The sequence below is a fragment of the Cervus canadensis genome, chromosome 4 (assembly GCF_019320065.1).
Source record: "Cervus canadensis isolate Bull #8, Minnesota chromosome 4, ASM1932006v1, whole genome shotgun sequence".
Taxonomy (NCBI): Eukaryota; Metazoa; Chordata; class Mammalia; order Artiodactyla; family Cervidae; genus Cervus; species Cervus canadensis.
This window is the reverse complement of record NC_057389.1, coordinates 377,541-391,806: the sequence shown is the minus strand read 5'-3', so window position 1 is coordinate 391,806 and position 14,266 is coordinate 377,541.

The window sequence follows — 14,266 nt, the reverse complement described above, 5'->3', positions numbered from 1 at the left end:
ATATTGCTCTTTACAGCATCGGACTTTACTTCCATCACCAGTCACATCCACAACTGGGTGTTGCTTTTGCTTTGGCTCTGTCTCTTCATTCTTTCTGGAGTTAGTTCTCCACTGATCTCTAGAAGCATATTGGGCATCTACCGACCTGGGGAGCTTATCTTTCAGTGTCCTATCTTTTTGCTTTTCATACTGCTCATGGGGTTCTCAAAGCAAGAATACTGAAGTAGTTTGCCATTCCCTTCTCCAGTGGCCCATGTTTTGTCAGAAATCTCCACCAGGACCCGTTCGTCTTGGCTGGCTCTACACAGCATGGTTCATAGTTTCACTGAGTTGGACAAGGCTGTGGTCCATGTGATCAGATTGGTTAGTTTTCTGTGATTATGGTTTTCAGTCTGTCTGCCCTCTGATGGAAATCCAGTTTTCTGTTGAAGGCCGAGGCTGTGTTCCCTCTCTGTTTTTTGACCGGAGGCCAAACTATGGTGGAGGTGATGAAGATAATGGCGACCTCCTTCAAAAGATGCCATGTGGGCCCTGCTACAGTCAGGCCCCCAACCCTGCATCAGGCCACCACCAACCCACGCCTCCAGCAGAGACTCCTGGACACTCACGGGCAAGTCTTGGCCAGTCTCCTGTGGGTCACTGCTCCTTTCTCCTGGGCCCTGGTGTGCACTAGGTTCTGTTGTGCCCTCCAAGAGTCTGCTTCCCCAGTCCTGTGGACGTCCTGGCGGCTCTGTGGTGCGTTAACGGTGAACTTCTCCCAGAGGGCTTATGCTATACCCAGGTCTACTGCACCCAGAGTCCCTGTTCCTGCGGCAGCCCACTGCTGACCCGTGTCTCCTCAGGACACACCCAGACACAGTTCTGTCTTAGTCTCTGTGTGGCTGAGGTCCTGGTGTGCACAGGGTGCGTTTGAGCCCTCTGAGTGTCTCTGGCAGGGGTGGGGTTTGATTCTGAATGTGACTGTGCCCCTCGTACCATCTTTCTGGGGCTTCTCCTTTGCCCCTGGACGTGGGGTATCTCCTCAGAGTCACTCGAGTGTGACGCAATTGCTGCTCCAGCATATGATGGAAACATCAGTCAGTCAGTTCAGTCGCTCAGTCGTGTCCGACTCTTTGCGACCCCATGTATTCTAGCACACCAGGCCTCCCTGTCCATCACCAACTCCCGGAGTTTACTCAAATTCATGTCCATTGAGTCGGTGATGCCATCCAACCATCTCATCCTCTGTCGTCCCCTTCTGCTCCTGCCTTCAATCTTTCCCAGCATCAGGGTCTTTTCAAATGAGTCAGCTCTTCACATCAGGTGGCCAAAGTATTGGAGTTTCAGCTTCAACATCAGTCCTTCCAATGAACACCCAAGACTGATCTCCTTTCGGATGGACTGGTTGGATCTCCTTGCAGTCCAAGGGACTTTCAAGGGTCTTCTCCAACACCACAGTTCAAAAGCACCAATTCTTCTGTGCTCAGTTTTCTTTATAGTCCAATACTCACATTCATACATGACCACTGGAAAAACCATAGCCTTGACTAGATGGAACTTTGTTGGCAAAGTAATATGTCTGCTTTTTATATGCTGTCTTGGTTGTTCATAACTTTTCTTCCAAGTAGTAAGAGTCTTTTAATTTCATGGCTGCAATCACCATCTGCAGTGATTTTGGAGCCCCCAAAAATAAAGTCAGCCACTGTTTCCACTGTTTCCCCATCTATTTGCCATGAAGTGATGGGACCGGATGCTATGATCTTAGATTTCTGAATGTTGAGCTTTAAACCAACTTTTTCACTCTCCTCTTTCACTTTCATCAAGAGGCTCTTCAGTTCTTCTCTTTGTGCCATAAGAGTGATGTCATCTGCATATCTGAGGTTATTGATATTTCTCCTGGCAATCTTGATTCCAGCTTGTGCTTCGTCCAGCCCAGCATTTCTCATGATGTACTCTACATATAAGTTAAATAAGCAAGGTGACATAATACAGCCTTGACATACTCCTTTTCCTATTTGGAACCAGTCTGTTGTTCTATGTCCAGTTCTAACTGTTGTTTCCTGACCTGCATACAGGTTTCTCAAGAGGCAGGTCAGTGGTCTGGGATTCCCATCTCTTTCAGAATTTTCCACAGGTTATTGTGACCCACATAGTCAAAGGCCTTGGCATAGTCAATAAGCAAAAACAGATGTTTTTCTGGAACTCTCTTACTTTTTTCATGACCCAGCAGATGTTGGCAATGTGATCTCTAGTTGCTCTGCCTTTTCTAAAACCAGCTTTAACATCTGGAAGTTCACAGTTCACCAATTGCTGAGCCTGGTTTGGAGAATTTTAAGCATTAATTTGCAAGCATATAAGATGAGTGCAGTTGTGGGTTAGTTTGAGCAGTCTTTAGCAATGCCATTCTTTGGGATTGGAATGAAAACTGACGTTTTCCAGTCCTGTGGCCACTGCTGAGTTTTCCAAATTTGCTGGCATATTGAGTGCAGCACTTTCACAGCATCATCTTTTAGGATCTGAAATAGCTCAACTGGAATTTCATCACCTCCACTAGCTTTGTTCGTAGGGATGCTTCCTAAGGCCCACTTGACTTCACATTCCAGGATGTCTGGCTCTAGGTGAGTGATCACACCATCATGATTATCTGGGTCATGAAGATCTATTTTGTACAGTTCTTCTGTGTATTCTTGCCACCTCTTCTTAGTATCTTCTGCTTCTCTTAGGTCCCTACCATTTCTGTCCTTTATTGAACCCATCTTTGCATAAAATGTTCCCTTGGTATCTCTAATTTTCTTGAAGAGATCTCCAGTCTTTCCCATTCTATTGTTTTCCTCTACTTCTTTACACTGATTGCTGAGGAAGGCTTTCTTATGTCTCCTTGCTATCCTTTGGAACTCTGCATCAAATGCATATATCTTTCCTTTTCTCCTTTGCTTTTCACTTCCCTCTTTCACAGCTATTTGTAAGGCCTCCTCAGATAGCCATTTCGCTTTTTTGTATTTCTTTTTCTTCTCTGTATTTTTGGGGATGGTCTTGATTAGTGTCTCCTCTACAATGCCCTGAACCTCCATCCATAGTTCATCAGGCACTCTGTCTATCAGATCTAGTCCCTTAAATCTATTTCTCTCTTCCACTGTATAGTCATAAGGGATTTGATTTAGGTCATACCTGAATGATCTAGTGGTTTTCTCCACTTTCTTCAATTTCACTCTGAATTTGGCAATAAGGAGCTCGTGATTTGAGTCACAGTCAGCTCCCAGTCTTGTTTTTGCTGACTGTATAGAGCTTCTCCATCTTTGGCTGCAAAGAATATAATCAATCTGATTTCGGTGTCATACATCTGTTGATGTCCATGTGTACAGTCTTCTCTCGTGTTGTTGGAAGACAGTGTTTGCTATGATCCGTGCATTCTCTTGGAAGAACTCTACTAGCCTTTGCCCTGCTTCATTCTGTACTCCAGGGCCAAATTTGCCTGTTACTCCAGGTATTTCTTGACTTCCTACTTTTGCATCCCAGTCCCCTATAATGAAAAGGACATCTTTTTTGGGTGTTAGTTCTAGAAGGTCTTGTAGGTCTTCATAGAACTGTTCAACTTCAGCTTCTTCATCATTACTGGTTGGGGATAGACTTGGATTACTGTGATATTGAATGGTTCGCCTTGGAAATGAACAGGGATCATTCTGTCGTTTTTGAGATTGCACCCAATTACTGTATCTCAGATTCCTTTGTTGACTATGATGGCTACTCCACTTCTGCTAAGGGATTCCTGCCCGCAGTAGTAGATATAATGGTCATCTGAGTTAAATTCACCCATTCCAGTTCACCTTAGCTTGCTGATTCCTAGAATGTCGATGTTCACTCCTGTCATCTCCTCTTTGACCACTTTCAATTTGCCTTGATTCATGGACCTGACATTCCAGGTTCCTATGCAATATTGCTCTTACAGCATCAAACCTTGCTTCTATCACCAGTCCCATCCACAACTGGGTGTTGTTTTACCTTTGGCTCCATCCCTTCATTTTTTCTGGAGTTATTTCTCCACTGATCTCCAGTAGCATATTGGGTACCTACCCACCTGGGGAGTTCATCTTTCAGTGTCTTATCTTTTTGCCTTTTCATACTATTCACGGGGTTCTCAAGGCAAGAATACTGAAGTGGTTTGCCATTCCCTTCTCCAGTGGACCACATTCTAAAACTAACACTAACCCATCCAACTTAGGTCACTTATTCTTCAAATGTCAATGTTCACTCTTGCTATCTTCTTCTTGACCACTTCTAATTCACCTGGATTCACAGACCTAACATTCCAGGTTCCAATGCAATATTGCTCTTTACAGAATCGGACTTTACTTATACCACCAGACACACCCCCACCTGTTTCTGTTTTTACTTAGCCTTTTCATTCCTTCTGGATTTATTTCTTCACTCTTCTCCAATAGCATATTGAGCACCTACAAACCAGGGGAATTCATCTTTCAGTGTCATATCTTTTTGTCTTTTCATACTGGACAGCTGAATATTAAATGCCAGCTGAATTGCTAGGCAGTTAATGTTCAGGAGGATTCAGGTTTTTGTAGTTGTTCAGTTGCTAAGTCATGTCTGACTCTTTGTGACCCCATGGACTGCAGCACACCAGGCCTCCCTGTCCCTGACTATCTCTGGGAGTTTGCTCAAACTCATGTCTGTTGAGTGGGTAAAGCCATCCAACCATCTCATCCTCTGCTGCCCACGTCTCTTCCTGTCCTCAATCTTTCCCAGCATCAGGGTCTTTTCCAATGAGTCAACTCTTTGCACCAGGTGGCCAAAAGATTGGAGCTTCAGTACTTCCAGTGAATATTCAGGGTTGATTTCACAAGAACTTTCTCTTCAACACATAGAAATTATTAGTACAGCTCAATTAAAAAAAAAAAAAAAACTCAACAAAAAAATCAGCCAAAGGTCTAAATGCATGTTTCTCTAAAGAGGTCATAGAGATGGTGATAAAAGCACATGAAAAGATGCTCAGCATCACTAGTGCTTTGAGAAAGGCAAATCAAATGTACCATGAGGTATCACCTCACATAGGTCAGAATGGCCACATCAAAAACATACAACAATAAATTCTGCAGAGGGTGTCGAAAGAAAGAAACCCTCCTACACTGTTGGTGGGAATGTAAATTGGTACACCCATTAGGTAGAACAGTATGGAGGTTCTTTTAAAAACTAAGCATAGAGGTACCCAGTGACCCAGAAATATAATACCTAGAAGTGGATCCAGAAAAAAAGCAAAATTTGAAAAGACACCTGCATTCCAAAGATCATGGCAGCACTAGGTACAATAGCCAAGACAGGGGAGCAACTTAAGTGTACAACAACAGACGCATGGATACAGAAAATGAGGTACATATACACAAAGCAATATTGCTCAGACATAAAAAAGGATGAAATAATGCCATTTCCAGTTACAGGGAAGAAACTAGAGGTGATCAAACGAAGTGAAATAATTGAGAAAGGGAAAGATAATACAGAGTATCACTTCTGTGGAATATAAAAATGGATACAAATGAGCGTCATTACAAAATGCAAACAGATTCACAGACTCAGAAACTTACGCTTACCAAAATGGAAAGGTGGCAGGTGGTGGGGGAAGTAATTAGCTGGTACAGATCAATATTTACATGTCAAACTGGTACGGTTTTTGTTGTTTAGTTGCTCAGCCTGTCCGACTCTTTGCAACCCCATGGACTGTACCCTGACAGGACAAATGATGTCCATGGACATGTTCTTGTCCATACAAGAATAGTGGAGTGGCTTGCCATTTCCTTCTTCAGGGAATCTTCCCAACCCAGGAATCGATCCCAGGTCTCCTGAAAGTCTCCTGCATTGCAGGTGGATTCTTTTACCACTGAGTGAGCAGGGAAGCCATAAAACAGGTGCTGAAGGGCTCTAAATAGTCACAAGTTTGACAGGGCTTTAAATGACATCTGCCCTCAAGACATGTCCTGGAGTATTTCATCAGAAAAGAATTCCAAACAGGGCCAAGTTGCAAGAGGCCAGTTTCCAGAGATAAATTGTACTCACAGTATAAAATAATAAAGCACATGGATAGATAGTCCACACCAATAATTATTAAATCAATGCCAATCAAAACTACAATAAGGTATCACCTCACGCTGGTCATGGTGGCCATTATCAAAATGATCTACAAGGAATAAAGGTTAAATAAATAAATTAAATAAAACATCTGCAGAGAATATATGGAAAATGAAATCCTCCTATAATCTTTTTGGGAATTGTCAATGGTGAAGCTACTTTGGGAAACAGCATGGAGCTTCCAAGAAATACAAGACATAGAGGTATCACATGACCCTGCAATCCCACTCATGGGCCTAGGTCCAGAGAATGTGAAGTGAAAGTCACTCAGTCGTGTTCAACACTTTGCAACACTATGGACTATACAGTCCATGGAATTCTTTAGGCCAGAACACTGGAGTGGGTAAACTTTCCCTTCTCCAGGGGATCTTGCCAACACAGGGATCAAGCCCAGGTCTCCCACATTGCAGGCAGATTCTTTACCAGCTGAGCCACAAAGGAAGCCCAAGAATACTGGAGTGGGTAGCCCATCCATTCTCCAGTGGATCTTCCTGTCCCAGGAATCGAACTGGGGTCTCCTGCATTGCAGGCGGATTCTTTACCAACTGAGCTATAAAGGGAAGCACAGGTCCACAGAAAATCACCATTCAAAATGACACGTGCACCTTGATTTTCAGGGCAGCACTCTTTCAATAGGCAAGACATGGAATCCACCAAAAGGTCCAGTGGAAGAAAAGTGAAGACAAGGCGGAACACCTGTAACTGGAACACCACTCAACCGTAAAACAGAGTGAAACAGGGATGCTGTCAGCAGCGTGGGTGTGCTAAGAAATCATCACCCCAAGTGAGGGAACTCAGAGACAGAAAGACAAATATCATGAGATATCACTTATGGGCACAATCTATAAATTCATACCATGTACAAAATGGACTTCACAGCCTGCGAAAATCAAATTATGAGTATCAGAAGAAAGAAAGAAAGGATAAAGAGTTTAGGATTTATATACACACTAAGATCTAACAAATTGATAAGCAAATAGGACCTACTGAAAAGAACAGGGAACTCTACCAAAGAGACTGTAATAATCTATATGAGGAAAAAAATGGAATAAAGAATAGATTCACTTCAATGCTAAATCAAATTAAGTTCCTGTAGAGCTAAAACTAACAAAACAATGGAAATCGACCTGACTCCAATAGAAAATAAAAATTAAATTACAGAAAATCCATCTAGGGGACCCCAGACAGTGGCGACCCTACAGATTAGGTCTGTGATACACTATGATGCTAATATGACACCACCAAAGGTTTTCACCCAGGAGAACACAGAGCAGCAACCCATACAAAGGTGCCTGACCTCATGTGTATGTCACAAGATTAAAAGACGAAAGACCACAGGTTAATCAGGGCAACACCCTCAATTCAGAGGTTGGGGATCTCCAAGGGGCAAGACACACAGAGGTGAAGAGCAGACACGGGGTTTCTGGGCACAGGATCCGGACCCATGTGGACAGGGTGAGACCCACACGGTCCCCAAAACCTGCATCTGGGGCTGCATGATTCTTGGTTAGGACGTCAGGTCCCTGATGGCTGGGCCCCAAAGGCAGAAACGAGTGGGTTCCTGGAAACTTCTCTCGTCCCAGAGAAGTCCTCCTCTTCTGCCCTTTGGTTCTGTCTGATACTAACTGTTTTGACAGCTGTCACGATAATGTTGAACACACTGCCTTGGTTCCAGCGGGCTCCGTTCTTTGTTTTCCCACTGAGGTGTTGAGAAGAGACACCAGGCGCGGGGCTAGAAGACAGGGGCAGGTCTGGTGTCTGCTGAGCAGGGACGGCCAACGGGAAGAAAATCACATGGCAAACTCACCTGCTGCCCGTTGGTTTTTTGCCTGATCCTTGTACCCTGGAATCAATTAGCCAGGTGAACCTGCCTCCCTACTCAAACTGAATGCGCTGAAACACTGGAATAATTACCAAGTAGCCCACCTGAGGAGTCTCCATGAGCCTCAGGGCAGGTGAGCCTGGCAGGAGGAAAGACTAAGAGCCCTACTGCAGCACTGACCCCTGGGAGGGCCATGGAACCCCACTCAGAGGAGGGCACATTACCCAGAGAAGCCCACCTCAGCTCCAGACCCCAGACCTCTGAGCACTGACATTCAGACACAGGCACGGAGTTTTCCAGGACGGAGGCCAGGCCCAGTCCGCACCCAGGTCTCCACGTCCTCGTGCACACAGAACATGGTCAGGTGTCAATATTCTCATTGCAGAAAGCAAGCAGTCTTGTCTAAACATAATCAGTGCAGACAGGATTGAAAAGTCAAAGTATTCATCGTTCACACATGTCTGACTGTTTGTGAGCACATGGACTGTAGCCCTCCAGCCTCCTCTGTCCATGGGATTCTGCAGTCAAGATACTGGATTCAGTCACATTCCCTTCTCCAGGGGATCTTCCCAGTCCAGAGATGAACCCAATTCTCCTGCACTGCATGCAGATTCTTTACCATCTAAGCCACCAGGGAAAATCCCAGACAAGACAGAGAGGTCTAAATCTACCATGCAGACAGAACATGGTCAGGTTAAAACTAGCATAAAGTTCCTCTCCCTGGAGGCACAGGTCTCTCATCATTTGACAGGGGCCTCACCCTCAGGTGGGAACTGGCAAGTAAGTTTCTTAAAGAAAAAATCATCACTGGTCCCCACATGTCACCCACATCAGGAAACCGAAAGAATCTTTGCCATTAAACACTTTAACAGGCAAAACAAAACTGTTACCAATATCTTTGGCTTGTGGTGGTCAGGATCCAGGGAAGATCCAGGGATTTCTTAGAGTTGAGTCCAGTGTCTTGTAAAGACAGACAGACAGTGCCCTGATTCCTTCTCCCATGCTTCCAGCTGGAGGCAGCCACACTGGAAGCCTTCTACAAAAGGATACTCTTTATCAGAATAAAAATTGTTGAAATGGAAAACATACTAGTTAGTATTTGCCAACCTAAAATATTCTTAAAAGCTTGGCCCCCAGATCTTTGTGGTTCCCACTGGTTCCTTTGTGTTCAGATTGTCAGGGTAGAAACAATCCGTTGTTTCTTCTAATTCTGTTATTTGCTATTATATAAATGAATGGTCACACTTGAAAAAATACATAATAAAATTCTGCAAAAAAAAAAAAAAAAAGAGTCAAGGAGCCCATAAGCTGTATGAACTCTGCCTTTATGAACTCTGCCTTCTAACAGTTTCAATTTCAAAGACTGAGGGCAGGAGGAGAAGGGGATGACAGAGGACGAGATGGTTGGATAGCATCACCAACACAATGAACATGAGTTTGAGCAAAGTCTGGTAGATGGTGAAGGACAGGGAAGCCCAGCATGCTGCAGTCTATGGGGTTGCAAAGAGTTGGACATGCCTGAGCAACTGAACAACATCAAGCTTCAATTTTCTGCCTGGAGAAATCTGATAAAATAAGCACTCTGATTTTTTCACTTCTCTGTTTAAACTCTGCTAAAATGAAATTGATATTCATATCACATGTAAGAGTTTCTGAGTCTTGAGATGTCACACCAAGGTAAGAGGTGCTGGTGAGAATAGAACGCTGCTGGTGGCAAAACGTTCTTCAAATATAGCTCTGTTTCAAACTGGATTTAAATACAACACTACATGTGTACATGAAGTATGAACCAAGAGCTTAAATATAGCAGGCAATATGTAAAAACAAATTTGATATCCCATATGTGAGAGTAAAAGCTACTGGTTTTTGCAGTAGTCATGTATGGACGTGAGAGTAGGACCACAAAGAAGGCAGAGCACTGAAGAACTAATGCTTTTGAACTGTGGTGCTAGAGAAGACTCTTGAGAGTTCCTGGGTCTGCGAGGAGATCAAACCAGTCCATCCTAAAGGAAATCAGTCCTGAACATTCATAGGAAGGACTGATGCTGAAACCAAACCTCCAATCCTTTGGCCCCATGATGTGAAGAGCAGACTCACTGGAAAAGACCCTGATGCTGGGAAAGACCGAAGGCAAATGGAGAAGGGGATGACAGAGGAAGAGATGGTTGGATGGCATCACTGACTCAACTGTCATGAATTTGAGCAAGCTTCGGGAGTTGGTGATGGGCAGGGATTCCTGGCGTGCTGCAGCCCATGGGGTCACAAAGAGTCAGACACAACTTAGCAACTGAACAGCAACTACAACAACATGAGAATAAATATTTCTTTACAGACCTGCAGCTGGTATGCACACATTGGTTTAGAACACTCTCCAACACAGATTGTCTCTAAGCTGATTAAGGATGTGACAAGTGCATGAACCAAAAGGTAATGGATTCATTCCGGGATGGAACAGAATGGAACTTTGAACAGTCTGTAAAATTTGCAGAGTCTGTAATCCACTCAAGATTTCAAATAATAAAACATTCACCTGAAATTTAAAGCCTCTTGGAAAGTTGCATCCTATCTATGAAAACATTCCATAGATTTCTTTTCATAATCATTTTTCACAGTGATAACACTGAGAGGGTAACAGGCAGGAAGGCCAGGGGTCTCCAAATGGAGGAAAGAGGCTGCAAGTGCCAGACATTTTTATTCTCTTAAGTGGCAGGAGGAAGAAAACCAGCGATATTTTTCTTCTCTATACAAATTTAAAAGGAGGTTTCTCTTAAAATGCTGTGTTGCCCTGACACCTGGTTTCTCCTGAAGCTAACTACTCTCAAACCTTGAGTTAACCAATACATTGCTTTTTCTTATGGAAATGTTGTCTTAAGCTATGTTAATGTACCCCAGATTCTATCTCCAAGTTGGTTCTGCCAAATGGCTCAACCTACTTACTCAGGTATTGTTCCCCTAATCTATGTAAACGAAACTATTTGTTGGTATTCTGCACTTCTACAAGATTCAAGTCAATCGGTTTATGGCCAGGGATGAATTATCTGGTGCCATTCTAAATTCTATGACACTTCTTTCTTTTCATTAACAGACTGTGAGTGACTATACAACATACAGCTAAAGACAAGGAGGGGTGTACTCTTTTGCCCCCTTCTGATACCTATGTCAGAAGCTATCTCTATCTCCTTTATACTTTAATAAAACTTTATTACACAAAAGCTCTGAGCGATCCAGCCTCGTCTTTGGCCCCGGATTGAATCCGTCTCCTCCGGAGGCCAAGAATTCCAGCGTTTTATAGTTCAGCAACAACCTTTCAACACTTTAACTCTTCAGCTGCTGATATTATAACCAAGATAAACTTGTCCTCATGGGTGTGGGAGATGAAGTGGATCCATTGTGATTGCTCTCTGGCCAAAAGACTCTCGCAATTTCTAATTATGTTCTATATCCACAATATTTATTTTTACATCCATCGAAGTTTACTTCTCAGATCTTTATGTACACCAAACAATAGATACCTGGTGAGTTCAGATTATATTAAACACTCTTTCCATAACTTTTCCAATGTCAATTGAATCAGAACAAGGTGAAGCAGGGAGAAGTGCTGAAATTTTAAATGATCTCTAAGGATCCTAAAAAAAAAAAAAATAGACAGAAATCCTAACCATTACTGGTCTATACAAAAGAATCACAATGTGTCTTTTTCATGAAACTGCAACAGTTGACTAACTAGAGTTGCAACAAGTTGGAGTTATGATTGATTTGAGTTGAAACAGTTTGGATGTGGGCATAGGAGGATATATAGGATGATACATACTTAAGGAGGTAACAAGTATGAATCCAAAAATTTATAAGGTATGCTTTGTAAACAAAGGTGAAACATTTAACTAGTTTTCACTACCTCACCCTTCTAGACTTTGCCATCATCTACTGACCCCCTGTGGACTTGTTAGTTTAGCGCTATCAGATTAAAACTAGTCACATGCATCTTGTTTAGCTGTGTTCTCTTTGTTTGAAACTGTTTCTGTTTCTCTCTCCTAGTATGCTCTTATAAATGCCACTATCTGTATCACTTATTTTGTCTATAAGGTGGTCTCCTTCATTGTCCACTGTGTAACCATCCTCCGTGTATACAGATATTTACATGTCTATGTATACAGATACCTATGTTTATATGTATCTATAATAGATATTTATATCTGTATATACATAGATAGTTATGTTTATATGTACATATGTATTTATATGTCTATTTGTATAGATATTTATGTCTCTATGAACCTAGGTATTTATACATCTATGTACCTAGAATGTATATTTCTTTTTTTTTTCCATTTATTTTTATTAGTTGGAGGCTAGTTACTTTACAATATTGTAGTGGGTTTTGTCATACATTGACATGAATCAGCCATGGATTTACATGTGTTCCCCATCCCGATCCCCCTTCCCACCTCCTCTCTACCCGCTCCCTCTGGGTCTTCCCAGTGCACCAGGCCCGAGCACTTGTCTCATGCATCCAACCTGGGCTGGTGATCTCTTTCACCCTAGATAATATACATATTTTGATGCTGTTCTCTCAAAACATCCCACCCTCGCCTTCTCCCACAGAGTTCAAAAGTCTGTTCTGTACATCTGTGTCTCTTTTTCTGTTTTGCATATAGGGTTATCATTACCATCTTTCTAAATTCCATATATATGCATTAGTATACTGTACTGGTCTTTATCTTTCTGGCTTACTTCACTCTGTATGATGGGCTCCAGTTTCATCCATCTCATTAGAATTGATTCAAATGAATTCTTTTTAATGGCTGAGTAATATTCCATGGTGTATATGTGCCACGGCTTCCTCACCCATTCATCTGCTGATGGGCATCTAGGTTGCTTCCATGTCCTGGCTATTATAAACAGTGCTGTGATGAACACTGGGGTGCATGTGTCTCTTTCAGATCTGGTTTCCACGGTGTATATGTCCAGACGTGGGATTGCTGGGTCATATGGCATTTCTAATTCCAGTTTTTTAAGAAATCTCCACACTGTTCTCCACAGCGGCTGTACTAGTTTGCATTCCCACCAACAGTGTAAGAGGGTTCCCTTTCCAAGGTGACTTTAAAAAACAGCCACTGAGGTTCCCAAATTTCATGTGCATCACAATCAACTGAAAATCTTGCTTAGAAAACATGAATTGCAGGGCCCCACTTCAAAATTTTCTGATTCATTGGGTTTGGGTGGAGCCCATGGTTTACAACAAATTGAATTCTTTTTTTTTTTTTTTAACTAGTTGGAGGCTATTACTTTACATTATTGTAGTGGTTTTTGTCGTACATTGACATGCATCAGCCATGGATTTACATGTATTCCGCATCCCGATCCCCCTTCCCACCTCCCTCTCTACCCGATCCCTCTGGGTCTTCCCAGTGCACCAGGCCTGAGCACTTGTCTCATGCATCCAACCTGGGCTGGTGATCTGTTTCACACTAGATAATATACATGTTTTGATGCTGTTCTCTCGAAACATCCCACCCTCGCCTTCTCCCACAGAGTCCAAAAGTCTGTTCTGTACATCTGTGTCTCTTTTTCTGTTTTGCATAGATAGTTATGTCTATATGTACATATATATTTATATGTCTATGTGTATAGATATTTATGCCTCTATGAATGTAGGTATTTATACATCTATGTACCTAGAATGTATATTTCTATGCATGCAGACATTTGTATATCTACATACATAGACATTTATATCTCTATCTGGACATTTACACATCTATGTACCTAGATATTTACATTCATGTACACTTATGTATATACAAATAGATGTCTTACCAGTGTAACAGGGCCTGTAGAAAAGGGAGCGCTCCTACAAAAAGATCTGACTCTGCAACTGAACAACAACAAAACAGAAAATACACTCGGTTCACCTGCCACCAACAACACATGGTATATCAATGTTACTACAATATGAAATAAAGGTTACTTTAAAAAAATAATGCTTAGGGGGACTTCCCTGCACTCCAGTGGTTAAGATTCTGTGCTTCTAATGCAGGGGGCAAGGGTTCGACACTTGGTCGGGGATCTAAAATTCCCACATGCCACATGGCACTGCCAGTAAATTAAAAAAAAAACATTAAAATAAATAAATAAGAATATTCAGAAAGAACACATAAATTTTTGGGTGTTGCTTCAGCTACATTCCATATTGAACTACAGTCTGGAGTTAAAACTTGAATGTTTTCACTTTCAAGGTAATCACAACTAGGCATGAAAAAGTCCTGACGCCTTGTGGCCATTCCCTGCAATAGCAACCTTAAAACTCATGCTTATGAGAACATTTCATGCAAA